Genomic DNA, 25,874 nt, shown 5'->3' with positions numbered 1-25,874 from the left:
AAATGTTTTCAGCTTTTTACCTTTGAGTATGATGTTAGCTGTGGCTTGTCATATATGGCCTTTATTATGTTAAGGTATAATCCCTTTATACCCATTTTGTTGAGAGTTTTAATCATAAACGATGTTGAACTTTGTCAAAAGCTTTTTCTGCATGTATTAAGATGATCATATGGGTCCCATACTTGTTAAAAAATTCTGCTATTGCCCTCTTAAAATTCTTAATAATTTTATATTTGAAATTGTGTTTTGTAAGTGAAGTCTGAGGGGATAATGAAGCATGTGTACAAGGAGAGGTGTAATAAATAACAAAATGAGAGTAAAGAAAATAAAAGCAACACATTTCTAAACATGGAAGAAAATCTTGATATAGTTTTCTTCTTAATCATGACTGTCAGTGGCTTTTGTCTTCATAGACTGAGGCATATTTTAAAATTCTTTTATTGCTGGTTTCCCCAGGTTGCTGTGTCCACCCTGTTTTGTTGTTATGGCTATTCTAATGTTTGTAAAGCAGTGTTTCATATATTTTATGCCACCCATCATTCACTCTATAAAAGGGTTGCTATGTTGAAAATAAACTGGCCACTTTTTCAGAGAAGAATATTTGTCTGGTCCTAGACATTTATTTTTTTAATCAAAATTGATGATTTTAAATTGTAAAAGCAGCACACATTTTTTATTAAAAGGAATACAGTAATATATGAAACATAAAAATTGAAAAGTCATACTCTTACCCCTCTCTACCCCATAATTCTTTTTCCTAGAGGGAACCACAATTAATGGCTCAATATCTGTCCTGTGTATGTGTCTCATCTGATCCCATAACAGGATTTTGTACTCTCAAGAACATATTACAACTATCCTTCCATAGCAACATATTTACTTGAGGGTAAAAAATTATAATATATTAATACTGTATTTTTATTATTATTTATTTTATGTATTACAATTTTTAAAAACAACCCCAAATTGGTTATTTCTAAATTTTCAAAATGTAAATAACCTGCAATGAACAGATTTTTTTTTTTACATTTATCATTATAATAAACTTTAATGACATAAAATAACATACAGGACATAAGGACCTGAAATGGGTACGTTTTGTTGTGAATTATTAGGTATATTATGACAACCATCCACCCTACTTGTGCATCCTATCAAGAATAGTATCTCTCCTTACCTACTAGTTGAGAATTACTGCTTTAGGCTAATCACTAAATCTGAAAACAAAGTTTTTGTTGCATTGTTCTTAATACTAAGGATGATAATGATAATCACAAATTTACTTGGATTGCTGCAAATGCACGTTATTAAAAGTTGGCCCCTGCTTCCCTGTTTCTTGAATTAGAGCCTCAGGACAAAAGATCAGAAACTCCCTTGCAGAGTTGCCTTTACAATATTCAGTGACCAGCAGGAAAAGCTCAGTTTTCTGTGCCTAAGCTTCACAACTTTTACTAAGAAGTAAGATCAAAAGGATCGCAGCCTAAAAGTTGTTCTTCCTTATGACTCCTGTATGGCTTCAGATTCTGCAAACGTTGAAGCTCTCATTAAGGTTGCTGTTGTGATGTTTGCCTAGAAGGAGAGGATTGACAGTTATTTTGATTAACAAGAATCGTCAGTTTGGATTTTGGCTTTTGCGGTGGTGTTGGTATCTCTCAGATGCTACCCGCAATCACTACAGGTCTATCCATAGGCCCTGGCGCTGGCTTTGTATTTCCTTTTTTTTTTTTTGCTGCTTTGGGTCTTTGTTTCTGTGCGCGAGTTTTCTACAGTTGCAGTGAATGGGGGCAGCTCTTCGTGTGGTGCATGTGGGCTTCTCATTGCAGTGGCTTCTTTTGTTGTGGAGCACAGGCTCTAGGCACGCAGGCTTCAGTAGTTGTGGCCCACAGGCTTTGTTGTTCCGTGGCATGTGGGATCTTCCCAGACCAGGGCTTGAACCTGTGTCCCCTGCATTGGCAGGTGGATTCTTAACCACTGCACCACCAGGGAAGCCCTAAAGTCATTTTTAAAGTCCTTTTATCACTAGAATTTCATATTTCTCTAATTCTAAATAAAATAGGATATTTAGTCTGCATTCTACAGACCAGTCAAATGTCAAGAATTGTGCCAATGTCTGGCACACAGTGGATGTTCAATAAATTTTTCTGAATAAAAATAATTGGGGGCTTCCCTGGTGGTGCAGTGGTTGAGAGTCCGCCTGCCGATGCAGGGGACACGGGTTCGTGCCCCGGTCCGGGAAGATCCCACATCCGCGGCTGGGCCCGTGAGCCATGACCACTGAGCCTGCGCGTCCGGAGCCTGTGCTCCGCAACAGGAGAGGCCACAACAGTGAGAGGCCTGCGTACCGCAAAAACAAAAACAAAAACAAATAACTGGAATTGGAATTTATATTCACTCATTCAATCAATGAACAAGTATTTACGGAGTGCTTCCTAGTGCCAGACACAACTCTAGGTTGGGGTTAAAGCAGTGACTAGATGGAGCATGAAGTTCTGCCCAGGTAGGAAAAGACAGGTAATAAAAAGTAAGAGAACATATTTTCAAAATAATTGTGGTAGGTACTATAATAGGACGAAATAAGGTAAGGAAGCCTTGGTGAATGGTTGTGCTATTTGAGATGGAATGCTCAGAGAAGGTATCTTTTAAGAGGTAATATATGAGCTGAGCCTGCTGGAAGATAAGGAGCCTGCTGAAAGTAGAACTGAGAGAGAATGTTCCAGGAGGAGGAAATAGTACAAAGGCCTTGAGGCAGAAACACTTAGAGGGCTGAGAAATGGAATGGGGCCATCTGAAGTCTAGCGGTTGGAGAAGTTGGAATGGTAGACAGGAGACACAGTATGAGAATATTGTAAACCAAAGTAAGAATTTTTAGATTTTACTCTAGATTTAATGTGACTCATTAGAAGATTTTTTTTTTCTTTTTCTTTTTTTTTTTTTTGCGGTAAGTGGGCCTCTCACTGTTGTGGCCTCTCCCGTTGCGGAACACAGGCTCCGGACGCGCAGGCCCAGCGGCCATGGCTCACGGGCCCAGCCGCTCCGCGGCATGTGGGATCTTCCCAGACCGGGGCACGAACCCGTGTCCCCTGCATCGGCAGGCGGACTCTCAACCACTGTGCCACCAGGGAAGCCCTCATTAGAAGATTTTTAAGGTGTGCAATGATATGAACTGATTTATACTAAAAGAAATTATAACTGTATGTCTACTGTATCAAGAATGGACCTGACCGCTCTATGTACATCACAACTTACTCTCATCTGGCATTTCCCATTGCCTTTGTTTGATTTATTTTTCTCCTTTGTACTCATCACCATCTAACATACTTTATATATTTACTTTTTGTTTATTGTGTGCTATTCCCACTAGAATGCAAGTTCTATAAAAATTGGGATTTTTGTCATTGTTGTATCTTTGGCAGATGGAAAAGTTCCTAGTACATAGTATGTTGTAATAAATATTGCTGAATTAATCAGTGGATTGTTTGGAGGCAGTGTGAGATAGGGCTTAAGTAGAGCAGTAAGATCAGAAAGAGATTACAATAAGAATCTATGTGGGATATATATATATATAATGTTTTAGACAAGAGTGGTAAGAATGGAGAGGGAAAGATGTGGAGAAATTCAAACTTTATTTTGGAGATGCAATTGATGGTAGTTGCTGCTGGGTTGAATGTGGGAAAAGCGGGATATATGAGGACTCAAGAATGACTTCCTAGAGTTTTATCTAGCAACTGCGTATGATTATGGTGTCATTCTCTAAAATGGGAAAGTTAAGGAGAGAAGCATGTTTTGGGGAAGAAGTTAGTGGGAATCAAGATGCTCAGTCAATAGCCCAGCGGAAATGTCAAGTACACAATTGGCTGTATGTATCTGGTATTCATACCAGAGGTACTCAGACGAGACGCCTTTGGCTTTTGTAGTCATTAGCATAAAGATGGCACATAAAGCTACAGATGTTGATGAGATTGCATAAAACAAGGGTATAGACTGAGAAAGTTAGAGGGCTCAGGACCAAGAAATGAGTCATCAATGTTTAGTGGCAAGGCCGTCAAAGGTGATGGAGAAGGATGCTGGATTAGAGTGAGACTGGGCAGAGCTATGGAAGGAGAACATGGAAGGTGAGTCAAGAAAGGCATGAACAGCTTTGCTGAATGCACCTGAGGGGCAATAATATGAAGACATAGAAGTATCCACTGGTTCTTGATTAGAGTAAGTGAATTATAGTGCTTGGAATGAAAGCCAGGTTAGAAATGGTTGAAAGTGAATCAGAAATGAGGAAGGAAACAACTGTCATTGTGGATAGGAACAATAAGTAAAGGGGATATATTAATCCAGGAAAGAGGGGGGGACAATCATGGGAGTAAATTCTTCAGCTGTCAGTAGATGGTGGGGAAGGTGCTATGTTGGCTTAAAATAATTGTTTAGAAGAGATGATGTTTTTATGTGTTTCAGTGATCAAGGCTATTTAATTACATTATTTTTCAAGGCATCTTCAACTCTAATGGTTCCAATGTCAGAAGGGTGACTTGTCTTCACCAGCAAAATGGCCTGAGGTAATTATCTGAATCTCAGGCACCGTGGTTTACTGTCACAATGGAGCTTTGCCTAGAATCTTAGCTCTTCTTGGCACTTGCCACATGACTCTTCAAGCCTGTGTTTATTTACGTACTCTATGCGAACAATAATACTCACTACTTGAGGGTTGTTGTGGGCATGAAGTAAGATAATGTCTGTATGGATTGACTTATTTATATATGCACCAAAAGATAAGTGGACATTTGCTGAAATATTAATACCCATTTGGTCATAGTGCAGCTATTATTTTAAGCTATAAAACAGTGCTAGATAATAAATGCCTTGAAGGAAGAAATCACATTTTACCCATCTTTGTATCCTCAGTACCCAGCAGTGAACTTAACTCAGAGCTAGTGGTCAGTGTATGTCTGTCTAATTAAATTTTAAAAAGAAGAAGAAGAAGAAACACAAAGCAACTTCCTGCAAATTGTAGAGTAGGAATTAGGTATGACTACATTCATTCTGGTTTTGTTTTTCTGCCCTTGGTACAGTGGGATGTGGAATGGTTTCCTTATGAAGGATCCATTTGGCACCTAAATTAAAACAGCTACTCGAGAACACCCATGTATAGATCTTTCATATCTGTCTGAAGTCATACAACTGTGTCTTAGCTTCGAATTTCCTTAACTTTCATTATTATTCATTCAAGACAGAATAATTTGTTGTAATTTTACCTATAATCCATATTTTGGTATGAGCATTTCATTTTGGTCCTGAAAGTTTGTTTAAAAAGGCTTTTGAGTTTGATTCCTACATGTTTTAGTCCTTCATCATATGTTCTAAACTGGTCCATTGTGTTCATGAGGATTCCTTAAAGCCCATGCATTAACACTATCATGAAGTTCTAGGAAACATGACCCAAAAAAGTATTTCCTATTGTCTCAATTTGTTGGAGTTAAGTCTGAAAAATGTCTTAAGATTTTGGTCTAGATGTATGACTCTGTGTGCTCATCTGTCTTATTTTGTCACTAACTCTCCTTTCTTGTGCTTGCTGTGCTCTCTTTGTGGTTTCTTCTGTTTAAAATCTTGGGATAGTTGTAGAATTCAAAATGGAAGTTTCAGTAGATAGCTTTCCTCAGTCTGTAAGGACAGGTTTGTAGTTTCATTGTGTCCTGAACAAGCAGATACATGGACCTCTATTAACAAATTAGACTTTTGATTAGATTAGCTTAGATTGAAGAGAAAGTATCTTTTCATTTGAATGGAAACAATTGAAGTTAATGAGATGAAAAAATATTTAAGTTCAGCATTTATCTTTTGCCCGTTGAAATGTTTCTGCATCTAATAAAATCAGGGTTTTAAAAAATGCCATGTTCTCTAAGAACCAGAAAAAGGACATTTACTGCCTTTTAGAGAATATTGACATATCTATAAAAATTATTACAGAATTTAGTGGGGTTAAATTATGTATTAACAGATGAAAATATAAATTCTGGATCTATATCAAATCTTGGTGAGAGATCACCAAGAGGGTCCTAATGGACCAATGGACCAATGAGGGTCCATTAGGTTGGAATTGGTTTTCAAAGAGTATTATATACATGGGCTAGGGAGTGGCTACCTCTTTATGTGTCAGATTTATGAGGCTGTATAGTAAATGGTAATATATACTGTTTAATTTCACTCCTGAGAATAAACCTTAAGTAAAAAATCTGAACTACCCATCCATCTCAAAAAACCAACACAACTAACAACTTCCTCAAATTTCAGAAACATTTAAAGCAGCATTAATTTAAAATAGTAAAAATATGAAAATAATGTAAGTAGTCAAAATAGGGGAAGAGATGAAATATTATATCATCACTAAGAGAATGTATAATGAGACATTTATAATAAACTAGAGGAAAAATTCATGTTGCAGTATTAGATGTTAAAAATAGTTCAATTTTTTATATCTAGAAGAGCTCAACTAATATACATAGAGAAAATATTTAGATCAGAAGGAAATTGACCAACATTTATCAGTGATTATGCCTGGTGATTTCAATGTTTCTCTTTACAATTTTATATGCTTGGTTTTTCGGCAATGAACAGTGTTACTTTTATCATCAGAAAAAGTGAAATAAAGTTGTGTATAAACAGCTCAGTTTAGCGATAATGATTTATCCTCTCACAGTGGTCACTTGTGATAGCCTCTTGATGTGGTGTCTTCCTGTCTGAAAGTATTTCTTGTGGTTTTTAGACCCTTTGATCCCATTCACTTTGAAAGCAGCATGACCTTGCAAGCCCAGGGTTTACAGCTTTCTTAGATGAATGATATTCAGATGTGATTTTTAAAAAATCAGATGTGAATTTTGTAAAATGTTATTTTCCCTTTGTATCTAGAAATACACTTGTGCTAAAGATTTAACCACAAGCCAAGTATGAAGTAATTTGGTTTGGTGGTTACCACGCTATTGATAAATAACTGACATTATTAAGTTGAATTTGCTTTCTAGTTTCATTCTGAATATGGCCCAACTTTTCTTGGAAAAGTAAACTTCATCTTTAGCTGAGATTGAGACCGTGTACTATGTGGCAAAATTGTAGTATAGCCCACCTACTTCCAAAAAGGATTTGGTACAGAATTACTGAATATATTACTGAACGGCTTTCTGGAAAGCCCTACTTTGTATACGCACCTAATGAATCTTTATTACATAATAATCACTATTTCAATCCTCAAACTTTGGAACATTTATTTAGCTGTGCATTCAACAAACCTGTAATGAGTGCTATTATGTGAGAGATGCTATGGCAGCCACTAGATCTAATATCCCAATGTATTTAGGTATATTAAGATTCTAATCCATTAGATGAAAAACATAATACAAATTAAATATATAATTGGGTTTTATATGTACGCAAATATATTTAGCTATCTGAAGGCAGAGATTTTTATCTGTTTTGTTTTCCCCAGCTCCTGCAACAGTCCTTGGTAAATAGTAAATGTTCACTTAAGTATTTGTTAAATAGATGAATAAGTGAGTGGACTGACATAGAGCTCTAAGAGGCATATGGTGACAAGAAGGAGACATTTTGTCAAAAGTCCTGGAGCTGGGATATAGGCAAAATAAATTTGAAGAATAATCACCACTGATTTGTGTCTCCGTTCTCCTTGGGAATTACTAATTCCCAAGGAGAACGGAGAGCAGGTCCACCTCTGTCTCTGCTTCTGTAATTTGTTCTTGCTTTGCTCTCTCTCAGGGCACTGCTCCCCTAGTTCTCCTAGTCTCTGCACATTGCAGAGGTGCCTCTCTGCTAGCATGGAGAATTTATCCCACAGCCTTATACACACCGTGGTACAAAGGGATGCTGTCTGTTGCTCTTTGTCCCTCCAGAAACTTAGTGTGAAAACTAGTCTTTCCATTTCTGCTTGATCTCCATTCTCTCTGGGAATTAGACACAGCTGATTTTTTAAAAAATTAGGTCTTAAGTTCCTAAACAGGCTGGAAGACAAAGAAGCCTTTTGATTAATTAAAAACAAACAATACAATCCAGCAATCACATTTTCTGGTATTTTCACAAGAGAAATGGAATCATGTGTCCACAGAAAAAAATTGTAATGGAATATTCACAGCAGCTTTATTCATAATAGCCAAACATAGAAACAATCCAGATGTCCTGCAAGAGAAGAATGGAAAAACAAGTTGAGGCCGATTCATATGTTAGAGTGTCATACATCAACAAAATACATACAACAATATGTTTCTCAAAAATATATGTTAAGAAAAAATCAAACACATAAGTATATATAGTATTTGGCATAAAATTATTCCATTTACATGAAGTTCAAGAACAGATAAAACTAATATATGGCAACAGAAATCAGAAAGTTATTGCTTGAGGGTGGAAGGAGAGGAAAAAAAGGTTGAAAAGGGATGAATTTTCAGGGGTGATGGAAGTGTTTTATATCTTGTTTGGGGTGACATAGATGTATACAATTTCCAAAACTTACCAAAATAAACACTTAAGGTCTGTGTATTTTATTTTATGTAAATTATACCTTGATTTTAGAAAATAAGAAAAAAGGTAAACTACTTTGAGAATTAAAATATAAGACAATTCAACACAAGTAATAAGTATTTACTAAGCACTTCTATCTCAGCCACTGTTGAAGGAGACAGAGCTATGAATATGAATAAGAAAGGGTACCTCCCCTGATGAATTTGTAGTCTAAGAAGGAGAACAGATATGGAAAAACAGACATTAACAAATATTTTATTGATAAAAACCTTTTCAGAGGTATAATATGTTTTCAGGATATACCTAGGCATGAACTGGATTGCATTTAAGAATTATATAATATAATAATCATCTTAGGTAAAGACTATTGTATAAAAAATATTCAGTTGGCCAAATCCTGTAGTTATGCTGCGGTAGACAGCCTCCAACATGGCCCCCAATTGTCCTATCCTTGTGAAGACCCCTTCCACAATGCATTTTTTTGGTTTTGTTTTCTGTGACCAGTAGCATATGGCAGAAATGAGGGTAAGCCATTTCCAAGATTAGGGTATAAAAGGCTGAGGCTTCTGTGCATATACGGTTCTCTCTCTCATCAATCAATTTGGGACAAGCCAGCTGACATGTGAAAATAATCAGGCAACCACAGAGAGGCCCATGTAAAGAGAAATGGAGACCTATGGCCAACAGTCACTAAGGAAGTGGGGCCTTCCTACAACCACATGAGTTAGCTTGAAAGCATATCCTTCCCTAATTAGGTCTTCAGATGAAACTGCAGCCCTGGCTGCCTTCTTGACTATACCTCCTGGGAGACCTTGAGTTGGACCGCTGAGCTAAGCCATTCCTAAATTCCTGACCTACAGATATTATAAAATAATAAATATTTATTGTTTTAAGCTGATAAATTTTGGGAAAATTCATTATACAGAAATAAATAACCTATACATATGATCTCCCTAAAATGTAGAAGATGTGAGTTTATGGGTTAGTGAATCATTCCTGATTGTAAACTGATCACCTCAATTTGTCAGTTTCACTTAAATACTAATTAGTTAATGACTCTTTGGAAACCAAGATTCCTGAAAACTTTGTACAGTTTAATCCCCAATTTATATTCACAGAATAGTTTCCTTACTCAAACAATCTAGCCCTTTGAATGAAGACTTATGGTATATATCATTCTAGCTACCAAACTAAAACATGCAAATTCATAATTTAATAAAATTTAATTTCTTCTCAAGTGTGAAAGGTCAATTTTATATTGTTGAATTTATTAATGAAAAAGCAAATAAAAATTAAAATGAATTCAAATGAATATTCACAATCTTCACTTTGACCTTCAAAATATATAATATAGTTCTAAGTTATTATAGCTTAGAGACCACACTTAATTAAAATAAATCACAGGGATGATTTAGGCTGATTTTTAAATTAAGGCAACAGAATATGAAATTTTAGAGTAATTGAGATTATTGCTCTACCATGTAGAGGTTACCAACCTTTACTCCTTGCATGTTTAAATTTTAATTATACCACCCATGACAGATATTAATAACTTAGTCTAAACTCATTTCTACATTAAGAAAACAGGTCTTGGTTACTGTCACTGGAAGGGTGTGATGTATCTTGAAGCATAAGCAGACCCTCTTTCCCTCTAGTTAAGCAGAAACTAGAGAGGATGCAGATCTTTGCCTAAGCCCTAACAGGGCTTCCCCTAGGGTTATGGTAGCTAAAGGAAATGTTGTAAAGACTTGACTGGCAATGGGATCACTCACTAATTCCGGTAGGCTGGAGGGGGGTTATGGAAAATTACTAAGATAATGTGAAGTTTGGTCTTATTCCTCATCTGGTTTCAGACCAGTGATTCTTCAACATTGATGTGCTTCCAGATCACACGGTTGGTAGACTGAGATAAGTAGATTGTTCTCCCTAATTTGAGTGGGCCTCATCCAATCCATTGGAGGCCTGAATAGAACAAAAATTGAAGTAAGGGAGAAATTTCTCTCTCTGCCTGAATGTTTTCCAGTGGGGACATTGATCTCCTGCACTTGGACTATCATTTACACCATTGGCTCTCCTAGTTCTCAGGCCCTAGGACTATACCATCAACTTTCCTGGGTGTCCAGCTTGCAAACATCAGATAGTGGGACTTAGCTTCCATAATCTTGTGAGCTAATTCCTTGTAATAAATCCCTATCTATCTGTCTATCGGTTCTGTTGATTCTGTTTCTATTGGTTCTGCTTCTCCAGAGAATCCAGAATAATACAGAGACTTAGAGAATATTTATATCACATGTGAGTGCTTGCCAATGAGAAACCCTGCAGGTGAGGCCTTTGGTTATCAAGATGATCTATCCATGGATGTCAGTCTTTTTTTCTAGTTAGGCTGTGCTTGCTCAGTGGGTTAATGAACAAAGTGACTGTGGCCGCAAGGATGGAAGTTATTATTCATGAGCTCAAAATTACGGGCTTACTTTTACCAAGACTGAACTGGCAGTCATTGCTACTGAGTATCTAACCTGCCAATAACAGGGTCCATTTTTTAGCCCCTGATAATGTACCATTGCTTGGGGAAACTAGCCAGCCACCAGGTGGCATGTTAATCACAGTGGGGCTCTTTCATCATGGAGGGAGCAGCAATTTGTCCTCATTAAAAAAAAACAGTCTTTCTTGCCCTCAGTGCTTCTTCCAGTACCATCATCCAGGACTAACTGAACACCTCAAGGTATCTCACAAAATCTTACTTTTGACTAGCAAAGCTATTGTACAATAAAAGAATAGAGACAATGAGCTTTTAAACTCATGGGGGTGGGGTACTGTTTTTTATCATGTATCTCTTCACCCCCAAATACAGGTGGGTCTAATAGAACAGTGGAATGGCCTAGTACATAGTTACAAAGCTGCCTGGGGGACAATCCTTATGGATTTGAGGATTTCAGTAGAGGGGGTTTATTCACTTTTACCCCAAATGATCCTCCCATAAAATTTATACTTCCTCCTACTGCATCTTTTGGTTCTGGTGGTATAAAAGAAATCTTATTTCCCAAGAAAGGAATGATCCCACTAGGAAACTAAAAAAGGTTTCAATTTAACTGGAAGCTGAGATTGCCATTTGGTGCCTTTAGCCACCTCAGGCCAACATGCAAATAAAGGAGATGCTCTCCTGTCTGGGGTGACTGATCCTGGTTATAAAGGGGAAACAGGTTGCTATTACACAACTGTGGTAAGGAAGAGTGGAGCCCATGAGATTCTGGATTCTTTCAGGTATCTTTTGGTACTTCCATGACCAGTGGTGAAAATTAATGAATGGATGGCTATAGTAACTTAATAGTCAAGGCCAAAAGATGTAAGAGAAAGATGATCTTTGAGAGCATGGAGTTGGATACTTGGGTTTGTATGTAAAATAAACGTGATGGATTAGGTGCTCACTAAATTCACTTTCACGACTACATCTCTATAACCCCCAAGCAGACCTTTATGCTTCTGATTCCATTTCATTATCATTACTCAGGGCATCAGGGTAACTGGGATGTATTTCTTCTCTTGAAACTCTGTCTCGTTTCTTTTACTTCTCTTGAATCTGACAATTAGCTAGTTCAAATGGGAATCTCAGATGTAAAAATACACGGTAAGTTGCATGGGAAATGTATTACAATGAATGAGGATCTTGAGTGTTAAGATTTGAAGTAGATTACATGGTAAGTTATAGCTGTACTATTTTACCGTTTGAATTAATCTGAATTGATTTCTTTAGTAACTGGTCTCTTTTTTTTTTAATTGATTTTTTTTGTTGTGGACCATTTCTAAAGTCTTTATTGAATCTGTTACAATATTGCTTCTGCTTCATGTTCTGGTTTTTTGTGGTGAGGCATATGGGATATTCAAGCTCCCTGACCAGGGATCAAACCCCCATCCCCTGCATTGGAAGGTGAAGTGTTAATCATTGGACTACCAGGGAAGTCCCAATAACTGGTCTCTTAACAGACTGCAACTCTAATATTCTTTACCAGGTTGATTAGATCACTCATTTAACAGACATGTTTGGGCTACTCAGTCTTTGCTTGCTGGTTCTCAGACTAACTCAATATTTAGTAAAAGTCAAATCTGTTCTCCTGTTACCTAAATTCTGCCTTAGTGGTTTCTAAGAGATTTCCCCAATATCTACCAAGTAAAATCTCTTTGCAAGACTAATATGATTTATCGTGCAAAAAAAATATGTATTTCCCTCTTACATGTCTTTTCTAGCTGACTTGCCTCTGGACAATAATATACTCTTTTTGGTGGTTCCTATACGACCTGCCCCAACCATACTGTCCTTTCCTACTGAGTTCCTTTTTCTCTCAGAGCTTTTCTATTTCCCTCCATCCTTGAACCAGTGTTTGTGGAGATGAGCTTCCCCCTCACTTACTTTGTGTCTGGTGACATAATCCAGGAGTCCCAACATAACCCAATCTAGTAATGAAAATAACTGTTTTTCTAAAACTAAATTTGTATTATGATTATTTGGCCTGGACTAAAAGTAAATTACATGGTAAAGAATTCAGAGAATGTTAAAGGTGGAAGAGATGAGGAGAGTCCAGTTTAGTCTGATCCTCTCATTTTATAGATGAGAGTAATGAGACCCTCAGGATTGCTTAGTGCCCTGTTAGGAACTGATGGCCAAACAGTCTGATTTTGGTTCAGCACAAATTCCCTAACATCATGCTGCTGCTCTGATATTATTTTTATGATGTAAATATAGTGTTGGTAATTTTCAGATCTCAAATTTTATGCAATAATTTTTCATATTTTTATATATACACAGTATATAATAATTTTTCATATATACACAGTATATTATAGCTTTTAAACAACTTAACTTGATGAGTACCTACACATAAAAGGCAATTGTATTTTCTTTTCAAAATCCCCCTTTCTTTTTTAAAGAAGAGCTTTTACTACATTTCCCTTTTCCCTGAACAAAAAGTGTTAAAAGTGTTCTAAGAGAAAAAAAACAAGATATTTTTTTAATCTTAGAAAGGCAAAGTCATTTTTGCCTTTAATTTGTTTCTTACAAATTTTATTTTTCTCCCTGAAAAAAAATTTTTTTAGAATGCCCTAGAAACTAATAGTGACTCAAAAAAAAAGATATCTTTTCTGAAAATGCCCCATTGTTTTGTCACTCCCCATTCAGGCCAATTTCAAATTTACAGATTTAAATTACATGAGGGAGAGTTGTCGGAACTATATATTAGATTATCTTTCTTTGGTTTTTGGTATCTGAGACAGCAACCCTATTAATGAATGGAGTTTGTCCTGCAGTCTATTGGCAGCTATCTATAAAAGTTGGTTAAACCTAATGCTGAGGGCTTTCAGTAAAAGGTGAAGTTTCCAAAATCTGTGGATTACTCTGAGGGTATGCACAAAAGCCATATCTGGACATGGAAAGTGGAAAGGTGAAACAATTTGTATATCTTGTTAATTCAAATAAATGTTTGAACATTTACCTCAATTACCTTGAATCTGCAAGAAAATGTGTTCTTATGTCTGAATTAGTATGAAAACTGCCTCAGTGTTTTATTCCAATTTACATGTCCATATATAGCTTTTGAGTAATAATAATTGTGGCAACTTCCATTATGTTCCAGGCACTATTAAGTGATTTTCATGTATTATTTCTAACCCTCATACTGACCCCACAAACTAGGCATTGTTATTCCCATTTTGCCCATAGGAAACTAAGCTTATGGAGGTTACAGGATTTATGAAGAGTTTGAAGTAGTAATTTTCTTTGAAGAAAATTGGCAAAGTGATGAAAGAAAGCAATGCATGTTGTTAAGTCTCGGGAAATGAATAAATGCTAGCAACATTATTTGTCAATTTGAAGAGATAAGAAGTCAAGTCCAAAGTTTTTGCTCCTCAGGATTAAAGTCTTCGCTCCTCTTGCATGGTCATAGTAGTATGATGGTGATTTTGGTCTTTGCCTTTCTTTCTTTGTGACTTTAGGTCACCATTTCCGTGCTTGTCTTTTCTTTTTTAAAGTTTAATTTAATTTTCCAAATCTTCAAGTCACTAAGTTGAAACCTAAAGGCTTTTTAAAAAAAGATATTGTGCTCCATATAAAAGAGCATATGTCAAAATGTCAAGTTACATCATCCTTTTAGGGTAATAATTTGCACAACCAAGCTATACTCGAATACATTAACTTGCTACAATTTTGACAGAGGCAGCCTGTGTGTGCAAATCCCTCGAATACTGATGGGATTGTGATTATACCCTGAAAAAAGAAGAGTCTGAATACAAATTTTAGAGGGCCAGAAAGTGTTTAATGTCTCATTGTTTGCATCGAGATTCTAAATCACATTCAAGTCGATGACTCTGATCTTCATATCAATGCACAAATAGAACAGAATAGAAAAGCCAGGAAAGCTGTTTTCTGACTGAAACACTGATTTTGTTCTCATGTTACCAGCAAGAGACCATGTGGGATATTTAAGCCTGAGGTTGAGTGCTTCACATTTGTTCGAGCTCCTCAGTGTTTGAAATGGGTTTTCCCTTTAGGGAGCCCAGCCATTTGGACAAGTGCTGCATCAGATCAAAAGACATGGGAAGAGGTATTTCACGCACAGATTGAATTCTTTTCTGGCAAAATAACATAGCCTTTTAGCACAACATTGTCTGTTCTGTACTGAGTGTCCCTTTTTTTTAATAGTTGGAGTCTGTTTTCCAGTAAGTGTCAGGGTTTTTTCATGTGGCAAATTGGCTAGCAGCCACCTGGAGAACTTTTGAAATGAAAGCAAGCGTTATGGGATTTAGTTTCTCAGTTCCAGTTGGTATTGTTTTCCAGTTTACTACTTGTTGATCAAATTGCTCATGGTATTGAAGTTATCATTCATCTGATTTTTGTGTCATTTACTATTTGAGAAACACAAATATTAATGTAAACTTTTACAACATTTGACTATAATGATATTCTATTGAAGATGTCATGGGACTACTAAAAGAAATCACGTATGTAGTTTTTAATCTCTTTTAATTGGAAGAAAGTCAGTGTCATTAGCCCCTTAAGTCTGTCATCACCTTAAAATTGTTTGAAGGGAGGTATAGTAAACCCAAATTGCCATTTTCACTATAACAAAAGGTTAATCTAGCAATGGAAAGCAATGGCCACATTTTATTTTCAGATGGTGATACTGATCCATTTTAGTGAACATTGTTTACAAGAGCCTTGAACACAAATCCTGGGACATGCTCTGCGGTGGACCAGTACCAGGTGGTTGGAGACAGCACCAGGAAGAGTGCTATGGTGGGGAAGATTAGGGACTGGAGAAAATGAGGGAAAAATGTTTTATCTGCTTTCCTCCACTATGGATTTAGGAGAGTTCCTGGCATGACCGATTCAGTTTTCCCCTGTTGTCATTAGCAATTGCCGCCAATCATGGCAAATCATCTACTTCCAAAATGAAAAGAGAATTGGCCAAGATGCAGTTGGAACTACTGCTGCTGCATCCCTGGGGATGTTCCTGGAAACTTTACAAGTTCCTGTTTCCAAACTACTGTCTTCTGATACAACATAATGGAAAATTGGAGCAATTATTCAGATAATACGTGCAAACAGTACATTTTCACCTTCAGGTTATTGAAGAAAAATCTCCGTCTCTTAGTTACAGTCTTTCCTGAGTTATAGCACTTCTTGCTGGGACCATTACCTTTTCTGAAATTTTACTTAATTTATGTTTGACTCCCTCTACATCTTGCCTTCCACAGTGCCTGGAATTCATTAGTTGCTGGATAAACATTCACTGTTTTTAAAGCTATTTATTTTCTTTGTAAATATGAGGCAGTAAAGCATAGCAGTCAGGAGAACATGATCTGGTGTTAGACTGCCTAAGTTCAGATATTACCTCCTCTGCTCATTGGCTCTGTGACTTTGGACAAGTCTCTGGGGCCTCATTTCTTCATCTATGAAATGGGGATGATAATATTGCCAATTTCAAGGGCTGATATTCAGCTGATATCTATCTGTGTACCATTTGTTAAAACAGTGAAATGCTTCCACACTGACTGGAATTAGCTGCAGCCTCAAGCCCATGAAGGCCTCCCTTTCTCCCCACTGCCTCAGTGCAACCTTGCTCTTCCCAGTGGTTCTGCAAGGGCTTGTTTGCTCTGTTGGGGGACCTCCAGGAACCTGCCCTAGCACTATGCCCAGCATCTGTCCTCACAGGACATGATGTTTTACCTGTTAATAAATGTTTTTAGTATCACCCTCTTTATAGAGTCATTGTGAGTTTTAAATGAGTTGATATATTTAGAATAATACCTGGTGCCCTTTAAGCACTGTCCAAGTTACTATTATAAATAGATGGTAAGTTTTACAGGGCAAGGGCAATATCACCTATGTAATTTTGACATCTCTCTGAAGCACAGTGCCATAGGTGGGCAATCCATTCATTCTTTTTTTTTTTAAATTAAGTTTAATTTAACTTAATTTTATTGAAGTAAGAACACAAACTTGAAAAACACCCTCTTAACAAAATTTTAATTGTACAATATTGTTAATTATAGGCACAATGTTGTACAGAAGATCTCTAGAACTTATTCATCCTGCATGACTGAAACTTTATACCTATTGAATGGCAACTCCCTATTTCTCCCTCCCCCCAGATCCTGGTAACCACTGTTCTACTTTGCTTCTATGAATATGATTGTTTTATATATCTCCAAGTGGAATCATACAGTATTTGCACTTTTGTTTACTGTCTTACTTCACTTAGCATAACATCCTCAAGTTTCATCCATGTTGTTGCATATTGCAGAACTTCCTTCTTTGTTAAGGCTGAATAATTTTCCATTGTATTCATATACCAAATTTTCTTTATTCATTCATCTGTTGATGGACATTTAGATTATTTACACATATTGACTATTATGAATAGTGCTGTAATGAACATAGGGGTGCTAATATCTCTTTGAGGTCCTGATTTCAGTTATTTTGGATAAACACCCAGAAGTGGGATTGCTGGATCAGATGATAGTTCTATTTATAATTTTTGGAGAAGCCTCCATACTGTTTGCCATAATGGCTGTATCATTTTTTTATTCTGACTAATAGCATGCAAGCACTATTTTCTCTACATCCTTGCCAACACTTGTATTTTTGATAATAGCCATCCTGACAGGTATGAGGTGGTATCTCATTGTGGTTTTAATTTCTATTTCCCTGATGATTAGTGACATTGAACATCTTTTCGTATACTGTTTTATCTTCTTTGGATAAATGTCTATTCAAGTCCTTTGTCCATTTAGAAGGTTATTAATTTTTTATTTTTTGTCTGTTTTACTATTGAGTAGTAGGAGTTCTTTATATAGTTTAGAAATTAATCCCTTATCAGATATATGACATGAAAATATATTCTCCCATTCCATAGATTACCTTTTCACTCTGTTGATTGTTCTTTGTTGTTGTTATTGCCCTACAGAAGCTTTTTAATCCCACTTTGTATTTTCTCTTGGTGCCTGAGCTTTTGGTGTCACATCCATGAAATCATTGCCAAGACCAATGTTATGAAGCTTCTCGCATTTTCTTCTAGAAGTTTTACAATTTCAAGTCTTACTGAAATTTAATCCATTTTGAGTTGATTTTCGTGTATGGTGTAGGTTTCTTTTTTTTTAGCTTTAATTGGCCTATGTATAATTTTTCTAACTAGATAAGGGTTTAATTTCATTTTCTGCATGTGAATATCCAGTTTTCCTAACACCATTTGTTGAAGAGATTATCTTTTCCCTATTGTGTATTTTTGGCACCCTTATTGAAAATCAGTTGACTGTATAAGCATGGTTTTATTTTTAGGTTCTCTATTCTGTTCCATACAGTATGTCTTTTTGGCAGCACTGTGCTCTTTTAATTACTGTAGCTTTGTAATATATTTCAAAATCAGTAAGCGTGATGACTCCAACTTTATTCTTTCTCAAGATTGTTTTAGCTATTCAGTATCCTTTGTGTTTCCATATGAATTTTAGAATTGTTTTTCTATTTCTATAGAAAGTGCTACAGGGAATTTTTTTTTGAATTTTATTTTATTCAATTTTTTATACAGCAGGTTCTTATTAGTTATCCATTTTTACATATTAGTGTATATATGTCAATCCCAATCTCCCAATTCATCCACCACGACCCCCCACCACCACTCTCCCCCGTAGTGTCCATACGTTTGTTCTCTGCATCTGTGTCTCAATTTCTGCCCTGCAAACCAGTTCATCTGTACCATTTTTCTAGGTTCCACATACATGCGTTAATATACGATATTTGTTTTTCACTTTCTGACTTACTGCACTCTGTATGACAGTCTCTAGATCTATCCACATCTCAACAAATGACTCAATTTCATTCCTTTTAATGGCTGAGCAATATTCCATTGTATATATGTACCACATCTTCTTTATCCATTCGGCTGTCAGTGGGTATTTAGGTTGCTTCCATGTCCTGTCTATTGTAAATAGTGCTGCAGTGAACATTGGGGTGTATGTGTCTTTTTGAATTATGGTTTTCTCTGGGTATATGCCCAGTAGTGGGATTGCTAGATCATATGGTAATTCTATTTTTAGTTTTTTAAGGAACCTCCATACTGTTCTCCATAGTGGCTGTGTCAATTTACATTCCCACCAACAGTGCAAGAGGATTCCCTTTTCTCCACACCCTCTCCAGCATTTGTTGTTTGTAGATTCTCTGATGATGCCCATGCTAACTGGTGTGAGGTGATACCTCATTGTAGTTTTGATTTGCATTTCTCTAATAATTAGTGATGTTGAGCAGCTTTTCATGTGCTTCTTGGACATCTGTATGTCTTCTTTGGAGAAATGTCTATTTAGGTCTTCTGCCCAATTTTGGATTGGGTTGTTTGTTTCTTTAATATTGAGCTGCATGAGCTGTTTATATATTTTGGACATTAATCCTTTGTCCGTTGATTCATTAGCAAATATTTTCTCCCATTCTGAGGGTTGTATTTTCATCTTGTTTATGGTTTCCTTTGTTGTGCAAAAGCTTTGAAGTTTCATTAGGTCCCATTTGCTTATTTTTCTTTTTATTTCCATAACGCTAGGAGGTGGATCAAAAAAGATCTTGCTGTGATTTATGTCAAAGAGTGTCTTCCTATGTTTTTCTCTAAGAGTTTTATAGTGTCTGGTCTTACATTTAGGTCTCGAATCCATTTTGAGTTTATTTTTGTGTATGGTGTTAGGGAGTGTTCTAATTTCATTCTTTTACAGGTAGCTGTCCAGTTTTCCCAGCACCACTTATTGAAGAGACTGTCTTTTCTCCGTTGTATATCCTTGCCTCCTTTGTCATAAATTAGTTGACCATAGGTGCGTGGGTTTATCTCTGGGCTTTCTATCTTGTTCCATTGATCTATGTTTCTGTTTTTGTGCCAGTACCATATTGTCTTGATTACTGTAGTTTTGTAGTATAGTCTGAAGTCAGGGAGTCTGATTCCTCCAGCTCCGTTTTTTTCCCTCAAGACTGCTTTGACTATTTGGGGTCTTTTGTGTCTCCATACAAATTTTGAGATGATTTGTTCTAGTTCCGTAAAAATGCCATTGGTAATTTGATAGAGATTGCATTGAATCTTTAGATTGCTTTGGGTAGTATAGTCATTTTCACAATGTTGATTCTTCCAAACCAAGAACATGTTATATCTCTCCATCTGTTGGTATCATGTTTAATTTCTTTCATCAGTGTCCTATAGTTTTCTGCATACAGGTCTTTTGTTTCCCTAGGTAGGTTTATTCCCAGGTATTTTATTCTTTTTGTTGCAATGGTGAATGGGAGTGTTTCCATAATTTCTCTTTCAAATTTTTCATCATTGGTGTATAGGAATGCAAGAGATTTCTGTGCATTAATTTTGTATCCTGCAACTTTACCAAATTCATTGATTTGCTCTAGTAGTTTTCTGGTGGCATTTTTAGGATTCTCTATGTAGAGTATCGTGTCATCTGCAAACAGTGACAGTTTTAATTCTTCTTTTCCAATTTGTATTCCTTTTATATCTTTTTCTTCTCTGATTGCTGTGGCTAGGACTTGCAAAACTATGTTGAATAATAGTGGTGAGAGTGGACATCTTGTCTCATTCCTGATCTTAGAGGAAATGCTCTCTGTTTTTCACCATTGAGAATGTTGTTTGCTCTGGGTTTGTCATATATGGCCTTTATTATGTTGAGGTAGGTTCCCTCTATGCCCACTTTCTGGAGTGGTTTTATCATAAATGGGTGTTGAATTTTGTCAAAAGCTTTTTCTGCATCTATTGAGAAGATCATATGTTATTTCTTCTTGAATTTGTTAATATGGTGTATTACTTTGATTGATTTGCATATGTTGAAGAATCCTTGCATCCCTGGGATAAATCCCACTTGATCATGGTATATGATTCTTTTAATGTGTTGTTGGATTCTGTTTTCTAGTGTTTTTTTGAGGATTTTTGCATCCATATTTATCAGTGATATTGGTCTGTAGTTTTCTTTTATTGTCATATCTTTGTCAACTTTTTGTATCAGGATGATGGTGGCCTCATAGAATGAGTTTGGGAGTGTTCCTTCCTCTGCAATTTTTTGGAAGAGCTTGAGAAGGATGGGTGTTAGCTCTTCTCTAAATGTTTGATAGAAATCACCTGTGAAACCATCTGGTGCTGGACTTTTGTTTGTTGGAAGATTTTTAATCACAGTTTCAATTTCATTACTTGTGATTGGTCTGTTCATATTTTCTATTTCTTCCTGGTTCAGTCTTGGAAGGTTATACCTCTCTAAGAATTTGTCCATTTCTTCCAGGTTGTCCATTTTATTGGCATAGAGTTACTTATAGTAGTCTCTTAGGATGCTTTGTATTTCTGTGTTGTCTGTTGTAACTTCTCCTTTTTCATTTCTAATTCTATTGATTTGAGTCCTCTCCCTCTTTTTCTTGATGAGTCTGGCTAATGGTTTATCATTTTGTGTATCTTCTCAAAGAACCAGCTTTTAGTTTTATTGATCTTTGCTATTGTTTTCTTTGTTTCTGTTTCATTTATTTCTGCTCTGATCTTTATGATTTCTTTCCTTTTGCTAACTTTGGGTTTTGTTTGTTCTTCTTCCTCTGGTTCCTTTAGGTATAAGGTTAGATTGTTTATTTGAGATTTTTTTTGTTTCTTGAGGGAGGCTTGTATAGCTCTAAACTTCCCTCTTAGAACTGCTTTTGCTGCATCTCATAGGTTTTGGATCGTCGTGTTTTCATTGTCATTTGTCTCTAGGTAATTTTTGATTTTGTCTTAGATTTCTTCAGTGATGTCTTGGTTATTTAGTAACGTATTGTTTAGCCTCCATGTGTTTGTGTTTGTTACGTTTTTTCCCCTGTAATTCATATCTAATCTCAGTGTGTTGTGGTCCAAAAGGTTGCTCTCTATGATTTCAATTTTTTTAAATTTACTGAGGCTTGATTTGTGACCCAAGATGTGATCTATCCTGCAGAATATTCCATGCACACTTGAGAAGAAAGTGTAATCTGCTGTTTTTGGATGGAATGTCCTATAAATATCAATTAAATCTATCTGGTCTATTGTGTCATTTATAGCTTCTGTTTCATTATTTATTTTTATTTTGGATGATCTGTCCATTGGTGTAAGTGAGGTGTTAAAGTCCCCACCTATTATTGTGTTACTGTCGATTTCCTATTTTATAGCTGTTAGCAGTTGCCTTATGCACTGAGGTGCTCCTGTGTTGGGTATGTATATGTTTATAATTGTTATATCTTCTTCTTGGAATGATCTCTTGACCATTATGTAGTGTCCTTCCTTGTCTCTTGTAATATTCTTTATGTTAAAGTCTATTTTATATGATATGAGTATAACTACTCCAGCTTTCTTCTGATTTCAATTTTCATGGACTATCTTCTTCTATCCCCTCACTTTCAGTCTGTATGTGTCCCTCAGTCTGAAGTGGGTCTCTGGTAGACAGCATATATATGGATCTTGTTTTTCTATCCATTCAGAAAGCCTGTGTCTTTTGGTTGGAGCATTTAATCCATTCACATTTAAGGTAATTATAGATATGCATGTTCCTATGACCATTTTCTTAATTGTTTTGGGTTTGTTTTTGTAGGTCCTTTTCTTCTCTTGTGTTTCCCACTTAGAGAAGTTCCTTTAGCATTTGTTGTAGAGCTGGCTTTGTGGTGCTGAATTCTCTTAGCCTTTGCTTGTCTGTAAAGCTTTTGATTTCTCCATCGAATCTGAATGAGTTCCTTGCCAGGTTGAGTAATCTTGGTTGTAGTTTCTTCCCTTTCATCACTTTAAGTGTATCATGCCACTCCCTTCTGGCTTGTAGAGTTTCTGCTGAGAAATCAGCTGAAGTTGTGTATCTTGGGAGTTACACAGGAGTTACACAGTAGTTACACAGTTGGGAGTTCCCTGTATGTTATTTTTCATTTTTCCCTTGCTGCTTTCAATAATTTTTCTTTGTCTTTAATTTTTGTCAATTTGATTACTATGTGTCTCAGCATGTGTCTCCTTGGGTTTATCCTTTATGGGACCCACTGCATTTCCTGGACTTGGGTGGCTATTTCCTTTCCCATGTTAGGGAAGTTTTCTACTATAATCTCTTCAAATATTTTCTCTGGTCCTTTCTCTCTCTCTTCTCCTTCTGGGACCCCTATAATGCGAATGTTGTTGCATTTAATGTTGTCCCATTGGTCTCTTAGGCTGTCTTTATTTCTTTTCATTCTTTTTTCTTTATTTTGTTCTGCAGCAGTGAATTCCACTATTGTGTCTTCCAGGTCACTTTTGCCTCAGTTATTCTGCTATTGATTCCTTGTAGTGTAGTTTTCATTTCAGTTATTGTATTGTTCATCTCTGTTTGTTTGTTCTTTAATTCTTCTAGGTCTTTGTTAAACATTTCTTGCATCTTCTCGATCTTTGCCTCCATTCTTCTTCTGATTTCCTGGATCATCTTCACTATCATTATTCTGAATTCTTTTTTTGGAAGGTTCCCTATCTCCACTTCATTTAGTTGTTTTTCTGGGGTTTTATCTTGTTCCTTCATCTGGCACATAGCCCTCTGCCTTTTCATCTTGTCTATCTTTCTGTGAATGCAGTTTTTGTTCCACAGGCTGCAGGATTGTAGTTCTTCTTCTGCTGTCTGCCCTCTGGTGGATGAGGCTATCTAAGAGGCTTGATGCGAGGGACTCCATACTTTCTAATATAATAGGATTGGTGGAGAGATTCTTGGAAAGTAAACCTTTGTTTGATAAGTGTGAACAATCTATTGCCTGATAGGAGAGATAATTTTCAATTTGAGTAAATTGTCTGACTTTATCAGTATGCAGTTCCTGAAGCAAAGAGCACAGTTAATTATTGGATTACAGCCTATGTTTTGGGGCAAACATGTCCTGTGTAGTGTTTGTATTGGGGTCTCAGGTCTCAGTCCTCATGGGTAAGCTCTTTGGATGCAGATGGTCTCAATTCACAAATGCTATGGAAGAAAGAAAATAGACAACATTAGGATAAAGTGACTGAGATACCAAGGAGGGGGCAAGATATAGTATTAACTTGGTGATCACCATTGGCCTCTAGTGAAGGTAAGATTTGAATAAAGACTTGTACATAGTGAGGGCCAAGTTGGATATCTGGTTTATTTTTCTACTTTATTGTATTTCTCTAGATTTTGCCTGGTTTGAAGTTTAACTTAAGCTGGGTTCTGTTTATAATGATCAAAATCCTATTTTGTCCTTAGTTTTTCTCAAATATTTCTAAAGGAAAATGTGTTTTGTGTTTATATTTTCTGTAAATATGTAGCTTTATTCCAATTGGAGAAAGCTGGTTTAAATGTAGGTAAATAAGAGGCTCAAGGAAGGGTGAGATATTAAATTTAAACATTCATCATAAGGTCACTTTTGAAATTCTTCTTTCCTCCTTAGTTGACTGAAGCATGCTCAAATCTGCAAAGGAGACATTTTTTCTTCTTCTAAACTGCCTTCCTTTCTCTCCATTTAGAATATCCCACTGGACACGTTCATTGAAGCAACTAACTGTTAATTTTTTCTTTTGTTTAACACAGCTCTATATTCTCCAATTTTGCTGTGTCTTCATAACATTCTAAGAAATTAGTTTCAACTTTTGCATTTTAAGAACGATTATTTCATGCTGCAGATAATTTTTCTTCTTTTTCAGTCTTACAATCTTGGTGACCACTTAGCAGGAAGACTTGGCATTGTTCTTAATGAATATCATGGGAAAATCTACTTTAAAATGTATGTATTTAATTTTACCAATAACTAATGTAAGCCAAGTGGATACTTCTTGTTCTTTCTATAAACCACTATGTTCAAAAAGAACATAATTGAAAATGAGTTATTCTTATTTATAATTCAGCAAGAGAATTTTTTGAATTTTTCTTTCCTTTTCCTAATGAAGAGTAATTGTCATAGCAAAGCTAAAAACCAACACACTGCAGTCCAGTGTTAGATTTGTCTTTGAGCTGTAAATGGACTTTTCTTTATTGAATAGATTACTAAAACATAGGTGCCTTCTTTTCACACACCATATGGTATTAAGACACACTGTATAACACTGGGATTCCAAATGAAAGAGACAGCACATACATTAAATCACATCAGATGTGGGCTGAAGAATAGAATTTCTGATTTTATTCTCCCTGTAGGTATAACTATATAAATTTATCCAAAGTCAATAACAAAAATTATCTTATTTGTCTCCCAGTAAAATATGAGTTAAAAGTAGAGCACGTAGTGATCTGCTAATTTACACTGCTGAACACACAGTGAGTATTCAATATTTGTTGAGTGTTTGATTAATTGGCCTCTATTCTTGTAGTTGGGGAAACAGACGAGTGATACATTATCCTGATTTTGTCCTTGGCTCTGCCACATGAGTTTATGCTACTTAGTTTTCTAGTACCATGTACCTAATGTATATTTATGAGCATCGGCTTGAGGTCAGAAATAAAGAAAATTTCATTCTACCATGAAAATATGCATTTTCAGACTTTTTAAATTCTCTTTAACCACTAGTTCTATATTTTAATGCTATTATTAAGTCTTTGGATTCATACTTTTTATTGCCTTGTAACATTACCTTTTTGTCACTACCTGTGTTGCATTTGTGTTGATTCTCATATATGTAAGTACCATTGATCAGAATTTTTCTAAGCCTCACAGCCCTATCATTACTTGCATTTTCCAGATAAGGAAGCTGGGGATTAAAAATGGAAAGTAAATTTTCTAGTTTCATAAATAAAGCTATTGTTTTTTCAAATACTCTTTACGTCAGAAGACTTGACCTGAGTTGACACTGCTAATATGATTGTCCTTTTTCATACGCTAACCAACCATATTGCCTCCGACCTCCTCAGGT

The 25,874-nt window shown here is 36.0% G+C and overlaps 1 protein-coding gene across 1 annotated transcript in view; it reads left to right on the top strand.

Annotated features, from left to right (window-relative positions):
* Positions 1–25,874, top strand: part of ZPLD1 (zona pellucida like domain containing 1) — a 289,906-nt gene that overhangs the window by 126,509 nt on the left and 137,523 nt on the right. The window lies entirely within an intron of this gene.

The sequence above is a fragment of the Tursiops truncatus genome, chromosome 4 (assembly GCF_011762595.2).
Source record: "Tursiops truncatus isolate mTurTru1 chromosome 4, mTurTru1.mat.Y, whole genome shotgun sequence".
Classification (NCBI taxonomy): domain Eukaryota; kingdom Metazoa; phylum Chordata; class Mammalia; order Artiodactyla; family Delphinidae; genus Tursiops; species Tursiops truncatus.
This window is presented reverse-complemented; position numbering and strand designations above follow the sequence as displayed.